Below are 27,437 nucleotides of genomic sequence, written 5' to 3'. Positions count from 1 at the left end.
CCTCCCCCCCTTCTCTCTCTCTCTCTCTCTCTCTCTCTCTCTCTCTCTCTCCCCCCCTCTCTCTCTCCCTTCCCCCCCCTTGTTTTGAGTAACATATATTGAGTTCGACTTGTCAAATTGATCTATGAGATCCCTTTGAGTTTTTTCTACACCTAATATACACCGTGTAGAGAGAGGGAAAATAGAAGTAGATTATGTGTAGAGAGAGCATAGAGAGAGAGAGGTAGATTTTCAAGAATCTATCTACATCTCTTTCTACACCACATCTCTACCTTATCTACACACCTATATCTCTCTATGTAAGGTAGACAGAGATAGAGAAATACGTACATACATGCATACATATATACACACACTCACATAGATACGTACATACATGCATATATATATATATATATATATATATATATATATACTATTAGACTCAAGCAAGGGCTAGTAGTGCCAATAGTCTAGTGACAACTCTCTATTGATGTCTACCTCAAGCCCCTCATTGAGGAGTTGGAGGAGTTAGGGAAGGACATCTCCATTGTCAATGTTTCACTTTGAAAGGAAAGGAGAGAGGCCGTTGTGAAGGGTACACTTATGTGGACTATGCACGACTATCCTAGCCTTTGAGAGTTTTTTGGAATGTTGTGTTCATTATTCTCACTCTTAATCATTTGAAGTTTCAATATTTTCTCTAACAATATGAGTGTATGGTTGTCCACATCGGGCCACAATGCCTATCCTACTTGCGAGCCATCATTGGTCACAGAGTGGTCGGATGCCTTGCACCACGTAGTCTATCCTAACAACCATCATTTCCTACCCCAAAGTCATAGCAAATACAAGGCTCCTAAAAATGGAAAGACACCTCTAAAAAGTACAATGGCATATTGGAAAGAATTTAGAAAGAGCACTAGAATAGTGATCCACCCCCATCTACTCCACCAAACAATATGTCAAGATACGTCATAGTTTTAGAGGCTTCCATATTGGAAGGATTAAAAAATACAAAACCTCTTGGATCCCATGCATAACTTCAAGAATGTTTCTCACACCCTATGGGACCACATTATGGGAAAAAGGGACTCATTGGGGGTCAGGGAGGATTTGAGGGCCTTGAAATGTCTCCCTGCATCTGCCACTCCATATTGAGGCCCCAATGGTCCAACTAAAAGCAAGGGATGGTGGTACAAAATTGGTTATCCTTGGCAGTACCTTTGAAAAATCTTTGAAATGAAATTTATCAAAGTCCCAAAAGAAATCACTTATCATATTGTATATCATTAGATACATCATGGAAAGAAGAAGAATAAAAAAAAAAACTCTGACAAGTTTTGACACAAACCACAAAAATTTTACCACTCCCCACTTTTTTATTTAGTACCAATAAGGTGGAAAAAGATTTGGTTCATTCTTTGTACCACCAAAACCTGCTTTTAGTCGGGAAAATTGTGCTTCCTAAAGCTCCATGGATTCTAACCAAAGATGAGCATGATTGAGTGAAGGGTTCCATTGCCTCTATTTGCACACCAATATGATACATGAGGTCACTGAAGGGAGCTCTCACAAGGGCAAAGAAAGATGGAAGCATTAAATTGTATGGGTGGAAGTCCCATAATTGGCACAAGAGGTTATAGGTAATTCTTCAATTTTAATGTTGTCCCTCATTTAGTTTAGACATTGAATTTTTTGTATGAATAGAACTATATATTGTCTTAATCTTTTGACATTGTAGTTCATTTTGCCTGTGAGTATGTAAACATGCAGGGACAAGAAACTGAGGGAAGTTATTTGCAAACTTGGCGAGTTAGTAAGGTACATCATATCTCTATTCCACTACACTTTTCTATTTACACTAAATCCTTAACTTGCACTTAGTATACTTGTGTATTATCTTGTAGATTTGTAAGCTCCAAAAAACTGAACTAGCTGCCACCCTTGTCGTTTAAATGCTTACCATGGAAATAGTTTGTACCATTGAGGATGCATTTCCTCAATTTTTTCTTCTTAGTCAAGTCCACCTCTTGGTTCACATGGTTGAGGAGATTGCTATATGTGGAGTAGTGCATGCACGATAAGTGTTCTTTTTAGAGAGTTTTTAAAAGACTAAAAGATTTTGTGTGACTACGAGCTGAGTCAGAGCCATAGCCATAGCCATGCATGGCCGAAGGATGGATCGTGCAAGAGGCATTTGTATATATTTTAGAGTATTTGTCTTCTATTGATCCCTCTATGCCTCACATGTGATGAGATGAAGAGCATGCAAGGATAATTTTTCACTTGCCAAGTGGAAAGGAAAAATCAATTAACATGGATCTACACTGAGTGGTCAATGACTTTTGCATCTCAATGCAAAGGCCATGACCAAGTGGGTGGACTACACATCTCTATATTCCTTGAGTATTCTATCAAGAGCTACTCTTCCTCTTCCGTGAGGTTAGTGGCAATGTATGACAATTTTTGTTCCTCTCCTAGTGCAGCTAAGTTGGTGCACTTGGATTTTTTAGGCCCATCATAAGATGTCATCGGTTCTTTAAGTTCCTGCCTTGGTTGCTGAACCACTATCTTTTGATTGTGTATTCTGTATCTTTTGTAGTTAGAGGGTACGCCAAATTGATCAGTGTCTATAGAAAGAAGTGGTGCACACAGTGCTCTCTAATGGTGGGGTGCTCTGAATGTAGTAAGCATGCGGACTCACAAGCTAGCTCAAATCTACAGACAATAGGGCAAACGCACGAAAATAGAACTGAAGTGAACAATGAAAAAAAACTAACAATAGACACAAGCCCTCAAGGCAACACCCTATACATAACCAAAAAGATCATACAAAGATTAGTCTAATTGCGGCCAACTTTCCTCAGCCCACGCCTATCAACAAGGTACAATGGGGATGTGGAGGCTGAGGTGCAATGGAGAGTGCAGTGGTGCAAGTACAACTAAAAACCACAATGTAACTAGGCAAAACCACAATATGACTAGACAATAGGACTACAAGGCTCACAAGCAGACTAGAGACCACCAAGGTGAAGTGCTCCCAGACTAGTGCACAAGAGTATACAAGACTAGGACTAGACATAACTCTAGCTAGACTCTCTCAAGACTCTCTTTTTATATTTTCTACATGCTCTATATATATCCACAAGCTAGGGACATCTTCCGGCCACCACACAAATCTGATCCAGCTGGAAATATCTATCCAAGGTGACCCTAGCAACTGCAAGTAGCCACTAGTGGTGGCATAGTAAAGCCACTCATGAGTTGGGGGGCCACCAATCGCCTAGCTATGGCCACTGGACGACCTAGCACAACCCTAGTCCACTATCACTCTAACTACTAAAGAAGTGCTATCTGGTAGCTCTTAAATGCTCTAAAAGTAGTGGCCGTAGAGTGGCCACACTCTGGATGATCAATGCTACCTCTCTAGCCAAGGTGGTCTGAGCCCCACTCACTCGGACTGGCTGATGTGTCCACATTGGGTGCTCGTCGGTGGGCACTCCAAAAGTGACCAGCCCTGCTACTACAGATGCCCGCCACACTATTCCACTCATCGTCCCAGGAGTGGTGCACCCGGAACTGAAAGTGTACTAAAATTGAAAACTAAAAACTGAATTGAACAATGAAAGAAACTCTAGGAAAAGAAACTCCAACATGGTATGTACAATGGCCTCAAAAAGGTGGGAGGCACTATAGATGATGTTGTTGCTCTAATGATTGGGAGGAAGAGGCTGGTGGTGGTGGCATGGGGTGCTGTGGAAAAGAGTAGGGTGGAAGAGGGAAGTGTAGAGGGTATGGTGGGTACGACAGAGGGTAGTCTAGTGGCATTGGGTAATATGAAAGTTTTGAGGATTGAGTGTGAGAGCCATGGGGAGGGTAGACCTAAGGTGTGGCGAGGCCCAGTAAGGAAATGGGTAATGTGGATAGTGGGCCTGGAAAAGGTGGAAGTGTAAAGAAGGAGCTATGGAGGCAACACTATGGGTAGGTGGAGTGGGTGGTAGAGATGGAGGTACTAGAGTTGTAGGTAGTAAGGGTGGTAGTGTAGAGATGGGTGAAGAAGCTAGCTGTGGAAAGGAAGCGGTAAGTGGAATCGTCTATGGTAGACTCTACTAGACTACCGTTGTGCCACTGGTGGTGTCGCCAATAAATAAGATCCGGTAGACATAAGTGAGATGACCTGCATGCTATTTGAAGTGGGTGGTGGTATCATGGGAGTGATAGAAACGAGTGTATGAGATGGTGTAGGTGATAATGAGTGTGCATGGAAAATAGTGATAGAAGAAGTGAAAGTCATGGGCAAAAATGCGAGTGTTGTGCAAGTGGGGAGTAAGTGTGTGCTAGTTGTGGCAAGTGTGGTGGTGATGTAGTGCCATGGTGCAGGTGGGGAAGTTGGGGTCGAGTAAGATGGTGGAGGTGGCGGTAGGGTAAGAGAAGGCATACCTCAGGTGACTGGAGGAGCCGAAGTAACCACTAGCTCCAATGAAGTCCTCCAGGCTAGCGCGATGAAGGTGGCCAATGTGCACTCTGCCGTAGTTGCTCGAGGAAACATGCTGCTATTGTGTTCCTCTAGTTGATGTATATCCTCTTGTAGAGAAGAAATGTAAGCGTCGTGTGTGGTAATGGTAGCCGCTTGGCGATTGAGAACCCAACAAAGGTTGAGGTTATCTATCCCCAATCACTCAAGCTCTGAAGTCTGAGCAATGTAGATCTGGTGTATCTGGGAATGGAGGGACAAGAGTGTACCGGCATGCTCTTGAACCTGCATGGTGATGCTATGAGTGTCTGAGAGTACCCGATCCTCATTAAGACAAACTGGTGATTGAGAGGTTGAGGTGGAGAATGCCACTGGGAATGGTGTATGAGTGGGAGGTGCTTGGAGCGATGCACCATGAGCCAACTCTGTAGGTAATGCAGGATGACAATCTGTAGTGGTGAAGATGGGGGCCAGTGATTGTGGAGTGTGAGAAAAATAACATGAAATGCCATGTGCACAGGTGCTCGACGGAGTGGTGGATGGTGCAAAAGGGGGTGGGGGCAAGGTGCCGCACGACAAAGGTCTATGTGAGTGGGTGTGATGAAAATGCCTATGTGGTGAAAGATGGTTGGGCAGTGTGAGCGGTGGTGTGTGCAAGTGAAAATGAGGTGAAGTGATGTGACTCTAAGAAGCGGAGGGCTCCGAGAGAAGCTGGAGAATCTCAAAGAACCTTCACCCAAAGGCGTGTAGTTGGCATGTGATGGGGAGGCGAAGTAGCTCTTTGTTTGACCTTTTCAAGGGAAACTGAAGTGGCTGGCAAAGGTGCTTTAGCTAATGCTGAGACTGTATGTGGAAGTAAAGATGCAATACGCCTAGATCTAGATGCAAACTCAAGCTGTTCTAGGTACCAAGGAAGTAAGGGAGTGGAGTAGCATCAAAAATGTTGATGACTATTTATCTACTACCTATATTGCTTTGCTCGGTCATGCAAGTGATCGAAAATAAGCTTGTGAAAGGGAAAAGGAGTGCGTGTGACTAGGCAACAAAATGCATCACAAATATGGAGTGCTTGCTGAGGTTTGGAGTTGCTATCGGGCTCTAACTGTGCTCTAAACAAAAAGTAGTAAGAGAGGATGTTGAAGATTTTTTTGTTTTTTGCAAAGTTGGTATGTGAAGGTAATAACAGATCATTGGTGGTGGATACTACATCCTTGACTTGGGAGTATTGATGATGACCTTGATAGACGTGAACAATAATACAGAATGATGCAGATGGAATGGCCAACCCTATGGTATCCCCCATTAGGAAATTTCGGAGGTCATTTGGAGGGCCTTCTAAGAAAAATAGTATTTTGACTTTCTCTCTCTAGAAAATAGGTGTGGTAAAAGCAATTGTAAACTTGGAATAACCATTCAAAAATTGTACTTACAAGTAGATTCTTGCCACAACGTCATAACGGTCATGATGATTGCAGAATAAATCGTTTTCAATTGCATTTAATGAACATCATAAAATTGGAGGGATTTTCTTGTACGTGGAATGTAGTTGGTATATCTGTACATTGGGTTTGCTTGGAAAATCAAAAAGTCAGCTAAACGACAGGTCGCTCTAGAGGCTTTGGAACTAGTTTTTTCAGATATTGGTCTACATGGGGGCAATGTGAAAATCCAGCGGGACGAAAAAAGGTCAACCAATGAAAAAGATGTACCCTACAAACCATCCATAGGTGGGGTCAAGGCACACCATTTTCTATCTAAACCTCAAGGTATGAAAGACGTGAAGCTAACAAAGTGAGGGAGAGTATATCACTCTACCTACATTAGCAAGACCTACTAAGGTCAAACAAACTCCCTCATGCATATTCAACCCATTGAAAGCAGCACTTAGGGGAATCCACCTCATATACTCATTGCAAACCTCTTTTATCCACCAGGAGAGGTATTATGACCTAACTAGCTTGTTGTTTAAAACTCTGCCAGAATTTAGACACAATGATCATGTAAGCTAAGCTAGTTTAGATTAGAATGGTATGGAAGATAGACATATAGACAGAGATAAATACTTGCAGGAGATAAGACATTTGAAATATAGAATTTCTCTGAGGATCACAGCGCGCTATAGTCAAAATAATCCTTTGAAAAGCCTTGACGCATGCGGTGATCCACAATATCAAAATATTTACAATGACATATTGCAAAAGATTTTATTTGGTAATTTACTTTGTATTTGATACTTCCCAAAGTGTTTGTTGATGTAGGGGGGGGGGGGGGGGGGGGGGGAGAGAGAGAGAGAGAGAGAGAGAGAGAGTTTTGAGTGTTTGTTAATTTTGAAAGAGGAAGACACACACACACACACACACACAATATTGCTTGTGTCATTACTCATAGAAAAAAATGGACTGAAAGAGCATAGCTTTATAACAAAAAAAACCCCTCTTTTTAACCATTACATATCAATTAACCCTTCCATTACATGATCACATAGGCAAGTGTCACAATAGTAACAAATGTTGGGACGCTCGTCCAAAGGTAAGATATGGTTGACTAAAATCACTCCTAAATCCCTAGTGTAGAGTGTTTGGTTAAAATATCCTCACAAGGGTAGGCCAAAATGGGGATACAAATAAATTTTATGGTGTGGTAGAAACTGAGCTAGCAAAAATACACGATCAGAAAACCCACACTTCAGTAAATGTCCCACATAATAATACTATGGCCCTAAACCTAGGGCTTCCTTTACCATAGCCAAAAGGATATTGTTCCTAAAGTGTTCCCGACCCCAAAGGGTCACTCGTGTTACTCTGTTTTGATATGTCAACCATCTAGTCTGCGCAACTGATGTTCCTAATTGAGGGAATAGAAGACGTTCATAATGGAGTATGGTGTTTTGACGGATGGACTCTCTTGACTGCTCCAGATAAGCAATAGATATCGCTATTACCTATTCTTGCATATTAGCCATGACTGATGAAATATAAAGACAAAGCTTAAGACAACCTATTACAGTAAATTGTATAATGTGGAAGTATGTAGAAAAGCCTAGGGCTATTACAATGCACTTCGGGTTATAAATTGCCTGTCTTTTATAGACCAATACTGCAACCATGAGTATGTGGTTTCCGTAGTAAAGGCCCACCTAATGTGCCCTATCTGATTGAATCATATAAACACTTTAACTTGTCCTCTATGTGCATGACTTTTGTTTTTCCTAAAACATACCAATTTTGCCTACATACCAATTCTGGTATGTTAGAAAAAATTGGTATTTGTTCAAACCTGCCAGTGACGGAGTCTTGTCCTCATTTGAAAAGTTTGAGCTGGGCATTTACCCCGGGGAGGTCACCTAATAAAAAATGTAATTTATCACGTGAGTTCAACAGAAGGGTATTTAAAGTTCTTGAAACTTACAAAAATATATAACAGAAGGACATTATTTTTTCAAATTTGAAAAAAAATTACAGATTTTAAAAGAATTATATTCCTAAAACAATTCACAGATAAGGGGTTTTACAAACATGTCTTGAACGCACGTGATATGGTAGTTTTACACATAGTGAACCCCCCGAGGCATTTACTTTGTCGGGAGTGTCCATGCTAGATATTGATACTCTGCTATTGCCTTAATTGTCACCACTGTTCTTTAGTGCCTCCTATGTGTAGTTTCTCAAAATAGGTTATATTTACTTAAACCCTTAACCTATTAATTTCCTGATAGCGTGTTCATTCTAAATGGGTTATCGCCTGTATACTATATACCTGCCTTGACGTTTAGTCTGTCGCACGCTACCTCTGCTTCGAAATGATGAGAATACTATCTAGCGACTTCGGCGCTCACAAGTATACAGATCTAATGAGTTACATATCCCTAGAGACCCGGGTCTGTGAGATTGCACGATGGCAGGGACTACTGAAGTTGGCTAAGTCACTTCACCTACAGCTGGATTCTACCTTCTATAAAACCCACTCAGATGTGGTTGAGGTGAGTACTAGACTCACTTAGCATTTGTTTTTCTGTACTGTGATTTCTAAATCTTAAAGATTGGGACTACAACATGCCTAAACTTAATGAGAAAGCTATGGTGGAGCTGTTTTTGGCACCGAATCCATAGGTGATTTAATTTCGGAGTGGTTATCGCTTTGCTGCTGTTAAGATGAGGTTGTGCTGATTCAATGCAATATTAGTAGATTAAACTGTTGTTTGTCAGGGTTTTGTAACTACTGGTCACTGGTCTACTGTATTATCAAACGAAGGTCTTAATCGAGGCAATTTGTTGTCACTTTAATCCGTAAAAAATAGGGTGCTCATGGTTGATTTGATTTTGAGTACTGATTTACTGCTAGTTTTGGAAAATATCAGAATAACTAAAAACATCAAGGGTTTTTTTGAGGAGCAGGACTGGTTTGTATATTAAGAATTTGAATTACTTCGGTAAATCAACAAAACTTGTTATTTTCAAACACTGGCCAAATGGAAAAATATAATTTCAAACATATTACTCAGGTTGGGGGTTTTCTCAATGAATGTTCTTAGAATATTAGAAAAATACCTCTCAAAAGATGAGTGGTTCTAAAATGTTGCCTTACCTTGAAATGACTTAATGTAGTTGAAAACCATTACTTCCCCTATGAAGATGTAATATATTTTAAGCTTTTTCTCTTTAAACTAATTACATCACCATCCCATAAGATTTCTAGCCTTGTTTATGGCTCACCACATGCATAGCTAGCTGACGTTTGATTGCGAGTGAATGCTTGTCTGGTTATGGTTGGGAACCAAAGATATACAATAGTCTTAGCTTCACTCTGTTAAATGGCCTACTATTTTCTCACGTTGTTTTACATTTCAATATGTGGAAGGATGAGCACTTACCCGCATGATGCGGCTACTGATAGTATAAACTGGTTATTTCCAGCTAGTGTTAGGTATCCTAATGAGGTTGATGGTGTATTAGATATTCTCGAGTATATAAAGGGCCATTGACTATACTCTTACTGGTCCCTGACTTGTTAGCATTAATCTAGCTTCTCTCTTGAGTTCTATGTGCCGGATTTTGGGTTGAATATTTTTTTATATATGCTTAGACATGCAAGGCTGGTTCTGATGCATAGTTTTTCACTATGGCTAAACACTTTCTATAAAATTATGTTTCCATAACTAGGAGAATTAAACTGTTTCCTTATTTCTAAAAAAAAAGAGGAAGGAATTTATTTGTAATACATCTTAGAGTGGCATAATTGGAAATTATAACAAGCTGTGTATATTATTTGACGGAGATGACATATGTTAAAGAAGACAAGATTTAATGATGGCAATTAACGTGTGTGAACTAGCTCGCAAAGCTTAAAAGAAATCTATGAGTACCTGACCTATTGGGGTTAACTTCACTGGTATTCTGTGCTGGTTTCCTGAGACCTGAACATAATTATGTCAGCTTCCTTTACATTTGATCTTGATTAGTTTTTCCATCTTACATCACCTTATCATATTTTTTATGGTTTCCGTTTGGCTCACCAATTGCATGGCTTACGGACTTATAGATGCTGGCTATAGATTCCCTGGTTATGTTTGGTCCCTCGGCTGTACAATAATCTTTTCTTTACTCTTTTAAGCTAGACTAATTTTTCTCTCATTTTCATTTTAGTGGATAGGAGGATGATCTCGTACCCGCATGATGCGGCCACATTGAATATAAATTGGTTATTTCCAGCGGATATTATATATCTAATTTAGGTTGATGATTTGATTGGTAGTCTCTAGTGTTTGAGAATTTATCGACCAGGCTCTTGCTGGTTCCTGCTTTTTTGGCCTTACTTCGAGTTTTCTTAGATGGTTTTTGTTAATGCTTTACTTAGTACTTTGACTCGCCAGGCTGGCTATGATACGTAATTTTGAAAGGGGGAAGGTATTTGTAATATATGATAACATGGGATATAATGGAGGTTCTAATGTGTTATATTTATAAGTGACAGACATGACATAAGCTATGAGACAGTGGGATTTGAAGATGGGAGTTTATTATGTTTAATCGCAAATCATAAAGAGAAATTCGTAAAGCCGAACATATCGGTGTGACTCCTCTGGTGTTATTTGCTGGCCTTCAATTTCTTGAACTTGAGTGTGTTCGTGCTTTTTGTAATGACATCACCAGGATTTTTTATTTGCTTTACTATAGTAAACGTCTAGGCTTGGATTAATGAATTTAAATATGGGTATGTAATGGTTCATGTGTTACTAAGCGTTACTAACACTTCTTGAGATTTGTTGAATTAGGTTAAGTTTTACTGATGCCTAATATAAGATGTTGAGTCTTGAGCCAACATGTGCTTGTCTATATTGGAAAATTCTCCCATTAAGAGTTTAAGAAAGATTTAGAAAGGAGTGAATGTTTAATTAACTCTAGGAAGATTTGAATAATCTGGAAATATTTTGATAAATGGAGCATGTACTATGGCATCTCACTGTCTAAGAAAGATTTGCGAATTGCCATTGAATTTTGTATAATAAGAACTTGGATAATTTTCTTTCTCTAAATTTCTACATATTATAGCATAAGAACAGTTGGTTTTTTCATTGGGACATGGATAACAACTGGGATGCCCATGCATCACCTGCATACAATAACAATTGCTAACTGAGTGTTTTCTTGTTTACTATGGGTGTAGGTGAGGGCTACCTTCTTTGATTAAAACAAACTGTTCGACGTGGTTGATGACTGGTGGATTAGATTTTATCGTAAAGCAGTACCACCCCTTTATTGGGATTATTTTTCCTTTTCAGTCTCACTGTTCTCTTCATTATCCTATACAAAAATTTAATTTCAATAGCAAATGAATTATTGTACAATTCCAATGTATTTATGTAGAATTTCTGGTATGGGAATAGATTCTGTTCTTTTGCATATATTTATATATCTAGAACTACTACACACACAATAAACGCAAAAGAGAGAGTGACTTCTCTCTCTCTCTCTCTCTCTCTCTCTCTCTCTCTCTCTCTCTCTCTGACTTTGGTTCTAGGTCTTAGTGCGTGTTACAATATAATTTATGTATTATATTAAAATAGGCAGGGGTGCTATCACAAAATCATAGTGGTCCCCATTGACCTGACTGGTGAAAGGTTGCTAGCACTACCAATCTATTCTTACCTTTCTTGTTCTCTCTTTCTAAAAGACCCATTTGCCTTATCTTTTCATTTTATATATTTTATTTTTATTTTTGCCCACCAAGGTTACTCAAAAACTCACAGCAAGAATAAAGGTTTGCTTGGACCCAGTAAATAGGGCTCTGAGCTCGGAGAAATTACGACTTGCTAGAGAATTAGAGATTGTCTTTCCAAATATCTCACTTAGGATGAGGCCCTATCTTCATAGGGCTTTAAAACTCCAAAAGAAGTTACTCTCTGTATAATCAATGTTAGCTTGACTAATCCTCTTGCCAAAAGAGTTTAATCTAACTTTTATTATTAAAATCTTTGCAGATTATCTCCCTCTCTCAAGGTCTTACCCTCCCAATGGATCCTCTCTCCCTTGCGTCTCTTCTAGTACTCAAATGTATCCAAGATAGTGAAGCTTCTGCGTTAATTGTGGATGCCTCAACAGATTCTAGTATGTCACTTGTCCAGCTTATTTCGTTTGACCAATGGGTGAAAGTTCTCGCTCTCCTTGTAACGAAAAAAACTAAGGGTTTCAACCTACTGTGCTAGAATATAGTTCTAACTTGGCTGGTCTGTCCAAAGCACATATTCAGGACTTAGCTACCTTTTCTTCTAAAGGCTCAAAATTATCCAATCTCCTCAGAAAATTTTACGGACTTAGTCATAACTTTGTTACTGCTCCCTCAACTCCAACAGTCCCTCCTCCCCATAGACTTTTTTGTAGAGATGCTGCTGCTTTAGAAGTGTAAAAGAATCTCAAAAGGATCTTTGTGTTGGGGTATAAAGCCCAATGTGGTCGCCAAGGTAAGTGGGCGGGCCGCCAGGTATGTACACATATTCTTTTGTAAAAAACATAATAAGAACTCACTATGCTCTACACATTACAGTAGAGCGAGTTCACCATATCGTCGTGCTCTTCTTCTCGATTTCTCTCTCGCGTCGCACTTCCGCTCGTACTCCTTCAACTGGTATGAGAGCTCAGAGTGAGGCTCGGGGCAGCATTGCAGGAAGCTAGAGTCGCCTGCTCAGGTTGGAGTGAGATTCGATAGCAGGCGAAGACACGGCCCCAAATCTTGTGGGAGGGCCCAAAGGGCTTGGTGTTCTCAGAATTTCATTCTGAGGTCATCTCGGCCACCGTTCGGCTTCAAAAGAGCTTTGCGTAGGCCATTTTCGACTACGTAGTCTTGGCGGGTGTAGATCCGACTTTGCAAATTTGGGGTTTCGGCCTACGACTGCAAGTGTTGAGGATATCTCCTTTTCCAGAGTGCTGATTTGTGGTTGTCTACACAATGAAGGACGGCTCACAATTCTTGAGCCGTGTCACATACGACACGGGCGCACCTACACACAGATTGTAGGCGACATCCACTAGTTCATTAGGTAGCTTGTGTTTGCTGCTTGATATTCTAGATTTCACCTTGACATTGCAGGTACTTCCACATGGGATGTATTGTCAGAGATGATGTATGTATGTTGAGGGTTTGCTGGCTGTGAGTCACGCAGCAAACAACCGCCGCAACGGTTACAACATACAGTGGGAAATTTGTGGATGTATGACTTTGTGGGAAGTCTATGTACTGTCAGATTTACTACAGCCTTTGTTGAGGGTCAAGTGAGGTCTTATTGAGTTGGGGGATTCTCGAATGTTGAGATCCTTTCGGTGATACAGGTCTTGGAGCGATCCCTCGAGCACCCTTAGATAGGCAGCTAGGATGTATTGACTGTCAGTTAGACAGTTGGGATTGCATCTGTGCTTTACTACCGTTGAGGCATTGTCGCAGTCTATGCTTACAAGACAGTGACAGGACAGTGAGAGCGAGTACAGGTGCAGGACAGGTTTACCTGCAGCTTACAGTGTTAGAGAGACAGTGTTTTTAAAGCTGTTTTTGGTCTGTTTTTTAGTACACCACAGCCATTTTACAAAGGAGACTCTGCCAAAATTTGTGCAGAATCTGAAGCTTTCTTGGTTCATTTGACAGGTTGATATTGGTTCAGAGGTCAGTTTACAGGGGAAACTCTGCCAAATTTTTCCAAGGAAAGTAAACTACCGTGAAGCGTAGCTATGGCTAGATCACAGGACACCGCTCTTTAGAATATCAAGAAGCTGGATGGAACCAATTTCCCATTGTGGAAGAAGCAGATTTGGCACGTGTTGGTACAAAAGAAGCAGATAAAACCTATAAATCTCAAGGGGATAAAACCAGAAGATATGGACGAAGATGAATGGAGAAAAATGGATGAATTGGCACTTTCTACCATTATGATGACTTTGGCAGAAAGCGTTTACTTCAATGTAGCAGACGAGATGTCGGCTTATGAAGCATGGAAAAAGTTGAGTGATCTTTATGAGAAGCAGAGTGCAGCTTCACAGGTATACTGGCTTAAGAAGCTTGTTGACTTGAAGATGAAAGAAGGGACACCTATGTCCAATCATCTGAATGAATTCAACACCATCTACAGTCAGTTGTCAGCTCAAGGTGTCAAGTTTGATGAACCTGTTAGAGCTATGTTCCTGTTGATCACATTGCCGAAAAGTTGGGACACTTTTCGCACAGCTTTGAGTAATTATGCACCTCCAGATGGTTTGACCATAGCAGGTGTAGAAGGCAGTCTGCTTACTGAAGAAACCAATAGAAAGACAATGGACAAAGGCAAAGTAACAGCCTTAGTTGTCAGGGGAAGGACCAAAGAAAAGTACAAAGGTGGAAAGAGGAATCAGTCTCGTAGCAAGTCCCGCAATGCTAAAGGCAAGAGTGACATAGAATGCTACCATTGTGGAAAGAAGGGTCACATGAAAAGAGACTGCAGAGAATGGAAAGCAGAAAAAGGCAAAGAGAAAGTTGAAGACCATGGTAGAAGAACAAGTCCTCAGTGAAGATTCAAAAAATAAATGTGACAAACACTATTGCAGAGGATGACAGTCTAGTGTCAGGAGACATCTACTTATTGAAGAATACAATGGACTTATCTCTTCTTACAGCATCTGATGGAAATGCACTGAGTGATTGGATTATAGACTTATGGGCATCACTTCATGTGTCTCCAAACAAGGAATGGTTTACCTCTTATGTGACCACTAAAGATCATGTTCGGCTAGGCAATGGGCAGACATGTGAGATCTTAGGTGTTGGAGATGTTCAATTGAAGTTTCAGAATGTCTCTTCTTTCACGCTAAAGAACGTGAGACATGTTCCCGTAATTACAAAGAGCTTGATCAACACAGTTTTACTTGATGATGTTGGCTACGTCACCACTTTTGGACAGAACATGTGGAAGATATCCAAGGGTTCTATGACAGTAGCACATGGAGTAAAGTCTGGAGGACTTTACATGATTTATGTATCAAATGTCTCTAAAAATGTAATCAATGTAACCGAGCAACCGAACGATTCTTTGTGGCATAGACGGTTAGGACATATGTCCAAGAAGGGAATGGAAATCTTGTCTTGTTCTAGTTATTTGCCTGGCTTTTCATTTAATGATTTTGAATTCTGTGAACATTTTCTGTATGGTAAGAAAACACAGCAGCCACATAAGCATAGAAGCAGTAGAAGAGATACACAGTTGGCACTTGTTCATAGTGATTTGTGTGGACCTATGCCTAACCTATCTCTAGGGGTAGCTTCTTACTTTATGACATTTATAGATGATTACTCGAGGAAAGTATGGGTTTACTTTCTCAAGCACAAGGATGAAGCGTTTACTGTTTTCAAAACGTTTGTGACACTTGTGGAGAATCAGAGTGGCAAGAAGCTTAAATGCTTACGCACTGACAATGGTGGAGAGTATGTTTCAAAGGCCTTTCAGGACTTTTGTGAGTCAAAAGGTATAAAACGTGAACTTACTGCTCCTTACAATCCTCCTCAAAATGGTGTTGCTGAGAGGATGAATAGGACCATACAAGAGAAGGTCAGAAGTATGTTGTCTAATGCACAACTCCCAAATGGGTTTTGGGTTGAAGCTGTATCAACAACAGTTCATCTTATAAATAGATCTCCTAGCAAGGTTTTGCAGAAGGATTCAGTGGCAGAGATGGTATGGTCACGCAAAATGCCCTCATACAAGCATCTCAGAGTCTTTGGCTGTGAGGCATATACTCATGTTCCAAAGGAATTTAGGAACAACTTGAGCGAAAGAGTAGAAAGTGCATCTTTCTAGGCTATGGTAATTCTGGTGAGATGGGGTACAGACTTTGGGATCCCGAATCCAGAAAGGTTATTCGCAGCAATGATGTTCACTTTAATGAAGCCAAATATCATTCTAAACCAGAGAGGGTTGAGGAGATTAGAAGAGTTGTCTTCCAAGAAGATGGACCTACACGTGCAAGACAAAATGTCAAGGCTCAAGAGGAGCAAGGACAGGATAGAGTGGAACCACCGGTTGTGGCTGAGCCTCAGCCACCTATTTTGCGTAAATCGGGATGTATCTCATGACCTCCTGATCGGTTTGTTCCATCTATGAACCATGTCATGTTGACTGATTGCAATGAGCATTCATGTTACAAGGAAGTAGTGCAAATGAAGGACTCGGGGAATTGGCAATTGGTCATGCAGTCAGAGATGACAGCTCTGCATAAAAACCAGACATGGAAGCTAGTTAAATTACCGCAGGGCAAAAAGGCTCTACCTTGTAAATGGGTTTACACGTATAAGATCACCACTCATGATATTCAGCCAAAGTACAAAGCAAGGCTTGTTGCCAAAGGCTTTAAGCAAGAACAAGGCATTGACTTTGATGAAGTCTTCTCTCCGGTGGTGGTCAAGATGACTACATTGAGATGCTTTCTTGCATTGGTTGCCAAATTAGATTTGGTGTTGCACCAAATGGATGTCAAGACAACGTTCTTGCATGGTGATTTAGATGTGGAAATTTACATGCAGTAGCCAGAAGGGTTTTTTGAGAAAGGCAAGGAAGATTTGGTATGCCAGTTGTTAAAGAGTCTTTATGGCTTAAAACAATCACCGAGGGCATGGTACCATAAGTTCCACAAGTTTATGCTTTCTCAAGGCTACAAACTTAGTGAGTTCGATCACTGTCTATATACAAAGAAGGATAAGGATGGCAGTTGGCTGATCCTTATTTTGTATGTGGATGACATGATTGTTGGCAAGCACTTGGAAGAAATTTCAGCTTTGAAGTCAAAGATGGAAAAATTGTTTGACATGAAAGACATGGGTGAGGCAAGTCATATTCTTGGTATGTGCATTGAGAGAGATAGATCAAAGAAGTTGATTTGGTTATCTCAAACAGAGTATATTGACAAGGTTTTGCAACATTTCGATATGGAGAAGGGAAAGGCATTGAGTGTTCCACTGCCACCATATGTGAAACTTAGAAAACAAGATTTTCCTGTGTCTGAGGAAGTACAGGATGAAATGGATAAGATTCCATATGCGTCTGCAATGGGTAGTTTGATGTATGCAATGATTGCTGCTTGCCCAGACATTTCATTTGCAGTGGGAGTAGTAAGTCGATACATGTCAAACCCAGGCAAGAAACATTGGGAGGCAGTGAAAGGAATATTGAGATACCTGAAAGCTACAAAGAGTATGCGTATATGCTATGGGAGTCAGGAGCTAAGTGTAAAGGTTTTTACAGACTCAGATTATGCAAGTGACTTAGACAACCGAAGGTCTACGTCAGGGTATGTCTTTACATTGGCTGGTGGAGCAGTATCATGGCGTTCTATATTACAAGATTGTGTTACTCAATCTACTACAGAGGCTGAATATGTTGCAGCATCAGAGGCTGAATATGTTGCAGCATCAGAGGCATGCAAAGAATCAATTTGGATTAATCGACTAGTAACAAATTTGGGAATCAAAGAAGAGATGCCCGTGTTATATTGTGATAATCAGAGTGCTATACAATTGGCTCGCAATCCAGTTTATCACTCAAAGACAAAGCATGTGGATGTGAAGTATCATTTCATCACGAAAATGCTCGAGGATAAGAAAATTCAGCTTGTCAAAGTTCACACCACAGAAAATCCTAATGATCTACTTACAAAAGGACTTCCCTCAGAGAGCTTTGCGCATTTTCGCAAGCAGTTAGGTGTAGGGTAGTACATCACTTCTCTACATCTCTTGTATATTAGCTTGTATAGTAGCTTCTCTCACACTTAAAGTACCACATTGGACTTTAAGTGGGAGGTTGTTGGGGTATAAAGCCCAATGTGGTCGCCCAGGTAAGTGGGTGGGCCGCCAAGTATGTACACATATTCTTTTGTAAAAAACCTAATAAGAACTCACTATGCTCTACACATTACAGTAGAGCGAGTTCACCATATCGTCGTGCTCCTCTTCTTGCACTCTCTCTCGCGTCGCACTTCTACTCGTACTCCTTCACTTTGTTCACTCAGTGAAGCTTCTCATGAAGTCTCTAGAGCCTTTCCTTTTTTACCTTCACGTCAGATTGAGGTTGAATCCTTGGGTGTGGAACACAGACTCTGGTTGTTCCCAAATAAAGGGTTTCTTGTGCCCATTTTGATGGAAACTTGGTTCTTCCTTGCCAACCTGGCACTAGCCACTATTGAGGAATGCAAGATTAAATTTCTTAAAGGGATTCAGCTTCTGGACAACAGGGATTTGATTAAACCTCCATTCAATATGAATTTTCTTGATGAAAAAAAATGTGGATCTAATATAGGTTTATATGCAAGAACCAAAGGGGTGATGACCTTTAGTAAAAACAATGCTGAATACTATACCAAAATGGTTTGGAATGTGTTCAGACCTTACCTTAAGTGTGCATGCATATTTTTAGATCCAAAAGCTGCTTGTTGTGATTCAAGCATCATTTGGTTTGACTATGCTATTTGGTATGCCCTCAACAATCTTCCTAACATCTTTCCTAAAACAGCTGAAGAGTTTCATCTTTCCCTCTTCTACTCATGGCTGGGTGGACAAGATAGGAAGCTGGTCTTAACTCAAATCGCCTTTATTCATTATAGATCTTTTATGTGCAACACCCTCCAAGAGCTTGGTTCTGAAGGTTGTGGTACTATGTTAACCACTTATGGAGGTTTTAAAGGAATCAAAGGTATGGTTGGGAAAATCAAGCCAAACATTGATGAAGAAGATACTCAAGTATCCAAATGCCCCAACACTCTCGTCTCCCTATCAGCTTCTTACACCTCGTTCTTGACTTCCTCCTCTAGTGATTCTGTATTTAGTAGAGGGAGGGCTAAACGTTTTACTAGAGGCCATGGAAGAAACCTACCAATGCAAAATCTTATAGATATGTGATGTGCAGGTACGAAGGAACGCCTGTGGTAGATTTTACCTACCTTCGAAGGACGAAGCCTATAATAGATTAGTTACACACTACTTATATACTAGCAAAATTTTGGAATTTTTTACTCCCCAATCTATTTTTAACAAATGCATTAGACATGTGTTTGGACCGAATATATTGCTAAAAGATTTCATGATTGGTTGGAAGTACTTGCCTTCTATTAAAAATCTTTTTTATTCTAATGACTTCCTCCACAATGAAGAGGTTCCTGTCTGTGTTTGTCACTTGTATCCTACGTTTTGTAGATCTTTTACTAACTTTGGTATACATGTGTGAACTTCGAACTTAGAAATCATATCTGATACATGGGTGAGGAGACTACTTGGTAAGGGCTTAAATCATATCCCTCCTTATCCGCTAAACCCTCAGCTTGCCTTCTTGGCTCTACTTGATTGCTTGGCCGACTTGGCCTTAAAACTCCAACTGGAGGTTAATGTTCGCTTGCTACTTACATCTACATTGAAAGAAATCTTCTGGAAAAGAATCGGTCTTTTACCACATGAATGGTTAAGTATTGATACTACCTGGCTGACTCCCAATTTCAAAAATTCCATCTCAGATATTAAAGAGATATGGTTCATCGTTGGTCTAGATAAAGTAACTAACTTTGCTTCCTTTATCTGTAAAAAATTAGCGTTCGAGGCTGCCTTTTCCAAACTCAATGGAATTGATTTTATTAAGCTGGATACATCTCCTCTTAGAAGTTCTACACTTCTAAATAATGAATTATCAGAACTGGGCTATGAGCCTAACTCTCAGAAGATATCTATACTCTTCCCAACATATAATATTCATAAACATAAGTTTAGATGGATCTTTGATGTGTCGAATAGCTTGTTTCATGTATTATTAATGACATCACCTTCTGCTTAAATTTGATTCTACTAGAAATTGAAGCTATTTGCGCCATCAAGCGTAATGATCTAAAAAGATTTATGAATGTAGACTGTTGCCCTTTTTGGATGGTAAAGAATGCAGTTAAAGTCTCGAAAACATTTTTTGTATCTTTACGACAGACATAACACAGTGTTATGAAAATATCCCTCTAACAAGGCCTATTGGATTGTTTATAACCCTATCAAATCTTATAAAGATTGCCTTTTCCTACAGAGCAATGCTTGGATATACTTGTATCTCAACAGGTAAGATTATAGGGTGGGTAAAAAATCTAAATTGATGACACCTTTCGTCTTTAGAGAAAACGATCTATATAAATATATCTTTTGGCTCCTTAATAATTGTTGTATCCAAATTGGGTTTACTTGCTACAAACAAATTTTAGGGATCCCAATGGGATTTTCTTGTTCTCCGGTTATGTGTAATCTTTATCTTTGTTACTTTGAATACCAATGGCTCTTAAAAATGATGTGTGCCCCTGCTAGGGCTTCGTTACTCTCACACTTTGTTCATACATTTAGGTTTATGGATGACCTGTGTAGCCTTAACAATCCCAGTTTTGAAGAAACGCTTAGAGAGATTTATCCGACCTATCTTAATATTGAACCTACCTTCTCTGATAGAATTATGAGGCTTGATAAATGGTTTGTCTCTAAGACTCACTTAATGAATATCGAGATTACTTTAACTCCCCCATTCTTGGGTATTTTTTGTACTCGTTTCTTATGGAAAAGGGATAATCTCAGGCTAGAATTTTTTGAATTTACAAAAAGGAAGAGAAATAGACCCTTTAAAAATTCCTTACACACATGTCTAGGAATGATATTTCATATTTTATATGCTTCGTCAGAGAGTTTTGCAGCATATGAAGAAATCAACAATCTGATTACCAAGTTTATCAATAATGGGTTTCTTAGAAAAGACCTTGTTACATGTATCTGCAATGCCTTAAAAATGCAAAAACAGTCTGGCTTTAAGTTTGACCTTCAAGACTTAATTAGTCTCTTTAATCTTGAATAAGAAATGCTTAAGTAAAATTTTCCTTGAAGGAAACTCCCTTTTTCTCTCTTGGTGAGGTAGTAGGCCCATATTCTATGGGTCTACTACCTCTTAGAATATGGTGCCTCGGAATGGGTGGGCACACACACACACACAATATTGCTTGTGTCATTACTCATAGAAAAAAATGGATAGAAAGAGCATGGCTATATAACAAAAAAACCCCTATTTTTCACCATTACATATCAATTAACCCTTCCATTACATGATCACATAGACATGTGTCACAATAGTAACAAATGGTGGGACGCTCGGTGAAAGGTAAGATACAGTTGACTAAAATGACTCCTAAATCCCTAGTATAGGGTGTTTGGTTAAAATATCCTCGCAAGGATAGGCCAAAATGGGGATACAAATAAATTTTATGGTGTGGTAGAAACTCAGCTAGCAAAAATACACGATTAGAAAACCCACGCTTCAGTAAATGTCCCACATAATAATACTATGGCCCTAAACCTAGGGCTTACTTTACCATAGCCAGAAGGATATTGTTCCTAAAGTGTTCCCGACCCCAAAGGGTCACTCATGTTACTCTGTTTTGATATGTCAACCATCTAGTCTGCGCAACTAATGTTCCTAATCAAGGGAATAGAAGACGTTCATAACGGAGTATGGTGTTTTGATAGATGGACTCTCTTGACTGCTGCAGATGAGCAATAGATATCGCTATTACCTGTTCTTGCATATTAGCCATGACTAATGAAATATAAATACACAGCTTAAGACAACCTATTACAGTAAATTGTATACTGTGGAAGTATGTAGAAAAGCCCAAGGCTGTTACAATGCACTTTGGGTTATAAAATGCCTGTCTTTTATAGATCAATACTGCAACCACAAGTCTATGGATTTCCTTACTAAAGGCCCACCTAATGTGCCCTATGTGATTGAATCATATAAACACTTTAACTTGTCCTCTATGTTCATGACCTTTGTTTTTCCTAGAACATACCAATTTGGTCTACATACCAATGTTGTTCTCTTAGAAAAAGTTGGTATTTGTTCAAACCTGCCAGTGACGGAGTCTTGTCCTCATTGAAAAGTTCGAGCCGGGCATTTACTTTGTCGGGAGTGTCCGTATTGATACTCTGTTACTATTGCCTTAATTGTCACCACTGTTCTTTAGTGCCTCCTATGTGTAGTTTCTCAAAATAGGTTATCTTTACTTAAACCCTTAAACTTTTAATTTCCTGATAGCTTGTTCATTCTAAATTGGTTACTGCCTGTATATTGTATACTTGCCCCGACATTTACTCTGTCGCACACTACCTCTGCTTCGGAATGATGAGAATACTATCTAGCGACTTCGACGCTCACAAGTATATAGATCTAGTGAGTTACATATCCCTGGAGACCCGGGTGTGTGAGATTTCACGATGGTAGGGACTGCTGAAGTTGGCGGAGTCACTTCACCTACAACTGCATTCTACCTTCTATAAAACCCACACAGATGTGGTTGAGGTGAGTACTAGACTCACTTAGCATTTGTTTTTCTGTACTGTGCTTTCTAAATCTTAAAGATTGGGGACTTCAACATGCCTAAACTTAATGAGAAAGCTATGGTGGAGATGTCTCCAAACTCGAGTCTACAGGTGATTTAATTTTCGAGTGGTTATTGCTTTGATGGCTGTTAAGATGAGGTTGTGCTGATTCAATGCAATATTAGTAGATTAAACTGTTGTTTGTCAAGGTTTTTTAACTACTGGTCACTGGTCTACTGTATTATCAAACCAAGGTCTTAACTCAAGGCACTTTGTTGTCACTTTAATCCGTAAAAAATAGGGTGCTCATGGTTGATTTGATTATGAGTACTGATGTACTGCTGATTTTGGAAAATATCGGAATAACTAAAAACATCAGAGTTTTTTTTGAGGAGCAGGACTAGTTTGTATATTAAGAATTTGAATTACTTCGGTACATAACCAAATCTTGTTATATTCAAACACTGGCCAAATGGAAAAATATAATTTCCAACATATTACTCAAGTTGGGGGTTTTCTCTATGAATGTTCTTAGAATATTAGAAAAATACCTCTCAAAAGATGACTGGTTCTGAAATGTCTCCTTACCTTGAAATGACTTAATGTAGTTGAAAACCATTACTTCCCCTATGAAGATGTAATATATTTTAAGCTTTTTCTCTTTAAACTGATTGCATCACCGTCCCATAAGATTTCTAGCCTTGTTTATGCCTCACCACTTGCATAGCTAGCTGACGTTTGATTGCGAGTGAATGCTTGTCTGGTTATGGTTGGGAACCAAAGATATACAATAGTCTTAGCTTCACTCTCATTAGGAAATTTCAGAGGTCATTTGGAGGGCCATATGAAGCGAGAGAAAAATAGAGCGCGTCCAATGAGCACGAAGGCTACGTTACGTGGGAAAGTACGTGGAAAGACTCAAAAAATAGGAAAATAGCATAAAACTTTCATGAATCTAGGATTGTAGCATCGTAATTTCCTTCCTTTTACCGAGCTTTTAGGTGCTTGCATGTGGTCCCACTTCTGATATTCTCTTATGGTCATTAACGTACTAGAGGGTGACCATTAAGCCCGCACAAGATATTGGAATTATAAAACACTTTCCCTCCATTAGAATGCTTTCAAAGTGAATCTCCCTCCAATAAAGCTTTTCTCTGAGAGCTATGGCTTCCACGTCTTCTCACCCAAGAAGCTCCAGGTGTTTACTGTCTCTCACACCAACAACCAACAACTGCACTTTGCCTAGAAGGCCAAGTAGTAGCATATCCTCAATTACAATATCAACTTCAATAAGTGCAGAGAACCAATGGGTTGGACAAAGGATAAACAAAGGTTCATGGGTCCTCATGCAACCAAGCAGACCCAAGAGGTCTAGTGGTATCAACGTTTACCGGTCAGCATGGAAGGCCAGAGTGTTGGATTTCAAAGTTGAAATCGGTAAAAGATCTGTAAAGGAAGTTGTTGTTCAGCATGTGTTTACCCATCCAGAGGTGATAGCAAATGGTAGAAATGTATCAGATATACATCAACCACGTTGCAATTGTAAGTACTCTTGACATGTGAACTTATTGATACTCTCATTATAACTTTTCTTATATATTTTGCAATGTTTTTCCCGCTTCTTATGAGCAATGTCTCCATTCTTCACAGCTCAATTACATTAGATTTGTCATTTTTACTTATTGATACTTTTAGTTTAACTCTTCTTATATATATTGCAGATGTTTATCCCTCTTCTTATGAGCAATGGGAGCCTGTGGAGTGCATAATAGGCCTCTTCCATGTTGTTCATGCCCACATTGGTTCTCTAGAGTATTCAGGGAGGAGCAGCAAAAGCCTGGCTGATGAGGGAATATTTTTTTGTGACCACTTCTACCAACTCAGTCAGGGAATAAGAATGGCATGTTGATGAAAGTGTCTCTACCAACCGATTGGAACACTGTGGACTGGCCAGTTCCCGAGGAAACAATGGTGGAGGCAATGCGAAGTAAGCTCTACAATGATATACAGAGGTCTCTACGTAGCTCTATTCCCATCAAACTGGTTAGAATTGCAAACTTTTGTTATGTTGCACTCTTCATAGAGTTGTTTCATAGCTACAACATCCGTGTTACAAAAACTATGTTCATGTGCAAGTCATTTCAGCAGTCATCCTGTGACAAACTTCTTGCCAGAGGATGGTATGTAAAGGAAGAGATTGGTTTACGGTGCGAGGTCGCGCTTGATACTCTAGTTGTCAAGTACATGATTGCAAGCCAATCACTTTTACTCTCGTTTTGGTATATGCGATCACAAATGCTCAATGGTAAGTACATTCCTATGGACCAGGTTTCTGCAGGTTTGGAAGATAATCCTGCTATGGATGTGGAAGTGATTGATAAAGATCATGGCCTACTGTTGGTGGTTACAATAAGGGAGCTATGCAGTCTTCAGCATTTGCGGCATGACATAATTGAAGAGTCAATGGACATGGACCTATCAGATTTTTCCTTTTTCCTAGCTGGCCGTAAGGTGATGCGGCGAAGGGAAAAAGATATTTTGTGCAAAGAGTTGGATGGTCGGGTTGAAGTAGTGTCAATGTAACAGATATTCTTGTGAACCCAAGTGTATATAAATGACTTTCAATACATGAAGTTTATTGAGCTCATTTGTCAATTGTGCCCTGTGAAAAAGTGTGCTTGAAATACATTTCTTTACCATGTCAAATCTCTCTCTCTCTCTCTCTCTCTCTCTCTCTCTCTCTCTCAATGTTAGACAAGACAACGACATGATAGAAGAGTCATCTTAATTCATTAGAAAGTACAAACTCGTCCGTGAACAATGGACTGAGATACAATTTCTGTAAGTATGGAATCAGAATGTCTTCAAGGTAAAAACCGAAGGAATGCCCCTCGAAAGAAGGTGGTGAGATAGTTGTTCCCGGCAGATTTAGTTCTCCCTTTTCAGGAGTATCATCAATCAGTAGTGTATTAGTTGCATCAAAGGGTACACCGATTTGGCTAAACGGTTTGTACAAAAGAGGTAAGTGTGGTTTTTTAGGGTGGTAGTGGCCCTCAACGGTAACGCATTTTCTTTGATCATACAAAAAGGCAAAATTTGACGTGTGAGCGCCGCATACACCGCAAACTATTGTAACTAGTGGCGACAAGTTTTGCCTTTGCATTGAAGACCATATGGCAACTCTGAAGCACGGAAGAAGAAACTGAATAAATTCCTTGGTTCCTGGATGAACCACGACTCGACAAGTTCCCATCCGAAACGTTTGCAAATCCTCAAAGGGTTCTGTGTCACCGAGAGGCACGCGCATCAGAAGCAATCCATTGACGTCCAAGATAATCAACCTCTGTAAAAGTTGACAAGTACATATAAGTAGTTAGAAGTTGAACATATTTTTCCATACTTGAATAGACATTACCAGAACAACCGTATCTACAGGTAGCAAGGGTCCATACTGGGTCTCTGTAGTGTTGATGTCGTTGTTGCTCTCCTCTACTTTAGCTTCATCATTCACATCTTCATAGTCATCATTCACATCTTCATCAGGGGTCTCCCCCATGGCTCTTTCTGCCTCATTCAAGGTTTCCTCCAAGGTCTTTTCCTCTCCCTAGGTTGACCGGCTTGCCTCATACATCCTTGCCTGATCCATATCAGTTTGCTCATCCCTAGGCTTTCTTTCCTCATCCATATCCTTTTGCTCATCTATAGGCCTGCTTTCCTCATCTTGGGTTTCATCCATAGGCTCTTTTGGCTCCTCCACTGGCTGACTTGGCTCCTTCATTGTCTCCTCTGGTTGTACACTAGCACCTTCCATATGCTCATTTGACCTTTCCTCATCCTCGGTTCTTTCATCTTCTGCTGATATGACCCCCTCGGCCCGTTGTGATTCCACTATATCGGATGCAAGGGTTTGTCATGGTGGCATGTCATGTATTGTCATATCAATAGTGTGGTCATCCAAGCCGCTATCTTCAAGCTCTCTGGGGCTAGACATAGTAAGCAAGTGTTGTATTAAACTAACCCAGTATCTTTGCAAATAATCATATGTGTAGTTTTTTAAAGCACTCTGCAAAATTGAAAGACCACATGGTGAGAATTATTTTATAAACTAAACCAAAATTGAATGAATGCATTGCCAAATGGTTTCCTTAGTCATGAAAGGTTTTAATGAAAAGTAGCTTTGCAGGACATATTCTGCATGGAGAAGACATCTCCAGCCGCAAGAATTTCCATCGGTTTGATTTGGGACAGGTACATCTTTGATTGGGACCTTGTATAGTTCATACCTTCCACATAGCTTGCCATAGGCAAGCAACAACCTCTTTATACAACTGCACAAAGCAGCGTCAAGATGTTAGCATGAGGTTTCAAATTTACATGGATATCTATAAGAAACACTTTCTGATACAAAACACTTACAGCCTAATTTCAGGGTGGGTTCCTTTTATTGAATTGAACACCCACACTACTGGTTGGTCAACATCAAGGCATATGAGACTCCAGTGATGGTTGTTCTCATATGGAAAGATGATGACAGTAACTTCCAGCATAGCACAGTGGAGAAACCAACTCTCAAAGGTCCCAGATGGACTGTTATTTTGTCTAATAATCACTGACATTTGTCGATCAAGAACAAACACCTTTGTGTGGGTGTGCAGTGGGAGTTGACTTTTGATCAGGCTACAGAGAGTTTACCTGAGTTACCAAACCTATTATCTGAGTTTTCAAAGCTAGCAAGATAGTAACACTTACTTAAGACAAGCATAGATAATTGTGTCTGAAATCTGAGCATCTGGATTCTGCAATAAATTAATGTCCACTTTTTCCAGAGCTAGCTTTCTGGCTCCATCTACAAATGGTATCTCTGCAAGCAAACCATCCTTCATTGAAAGTAGAGTTTCTTGATTGCTTGCCTCTATGGACAGGGTCACATTGCATTCTGTTTGCCTCTGGGACTCCACTGCTACTTTTGCTTTCTCCTTAAGCTCTGCTTCCCTCATGTCCTCTGTTTGGCGAGCAATAGTCTCTGTCCTTGCCCTTGTATTCACATCATGTGTGACATCTACAACTGTGAGTTGTGGCACTAGCTCAGGGGGGT

At 39.9% G+C, this 27,437-nt stretch overlaps 1 pseudogene; it reads right to left on the bottom strand.

The window, feature by feature from the left end:
• Positions 1-4,657: 4,657 nt before the first annotated feature.
• On the bottom strand, positions 4,658-5,911 carry LOC147459881 (uncharacterized; annotated as a pseudogene).
• Positions 5,912-27,437: the final 21,526 nt, after the last annotated feature.

Source organism: Adiantum capillus-veneris, chromosome 4 (assembly GCF_014529385.1).
Source record: "Adiantum capillus-veneris isolate H3 chromosome 4, ASM1452938v2, whole genome shotgun sequence".
Classification (NCBI taxonomy): Eukaryota; Viridiplantae; Streptophyta; class Polypodiopsida; order Polypodiales; family Pteridaceae; genus Adiantum; species Adiantum capillus-veneris.
Note: the sequence above shows the minus strand (reverse complement) of the source record. Positions and strands in the feature narration are given on the sequence as shown.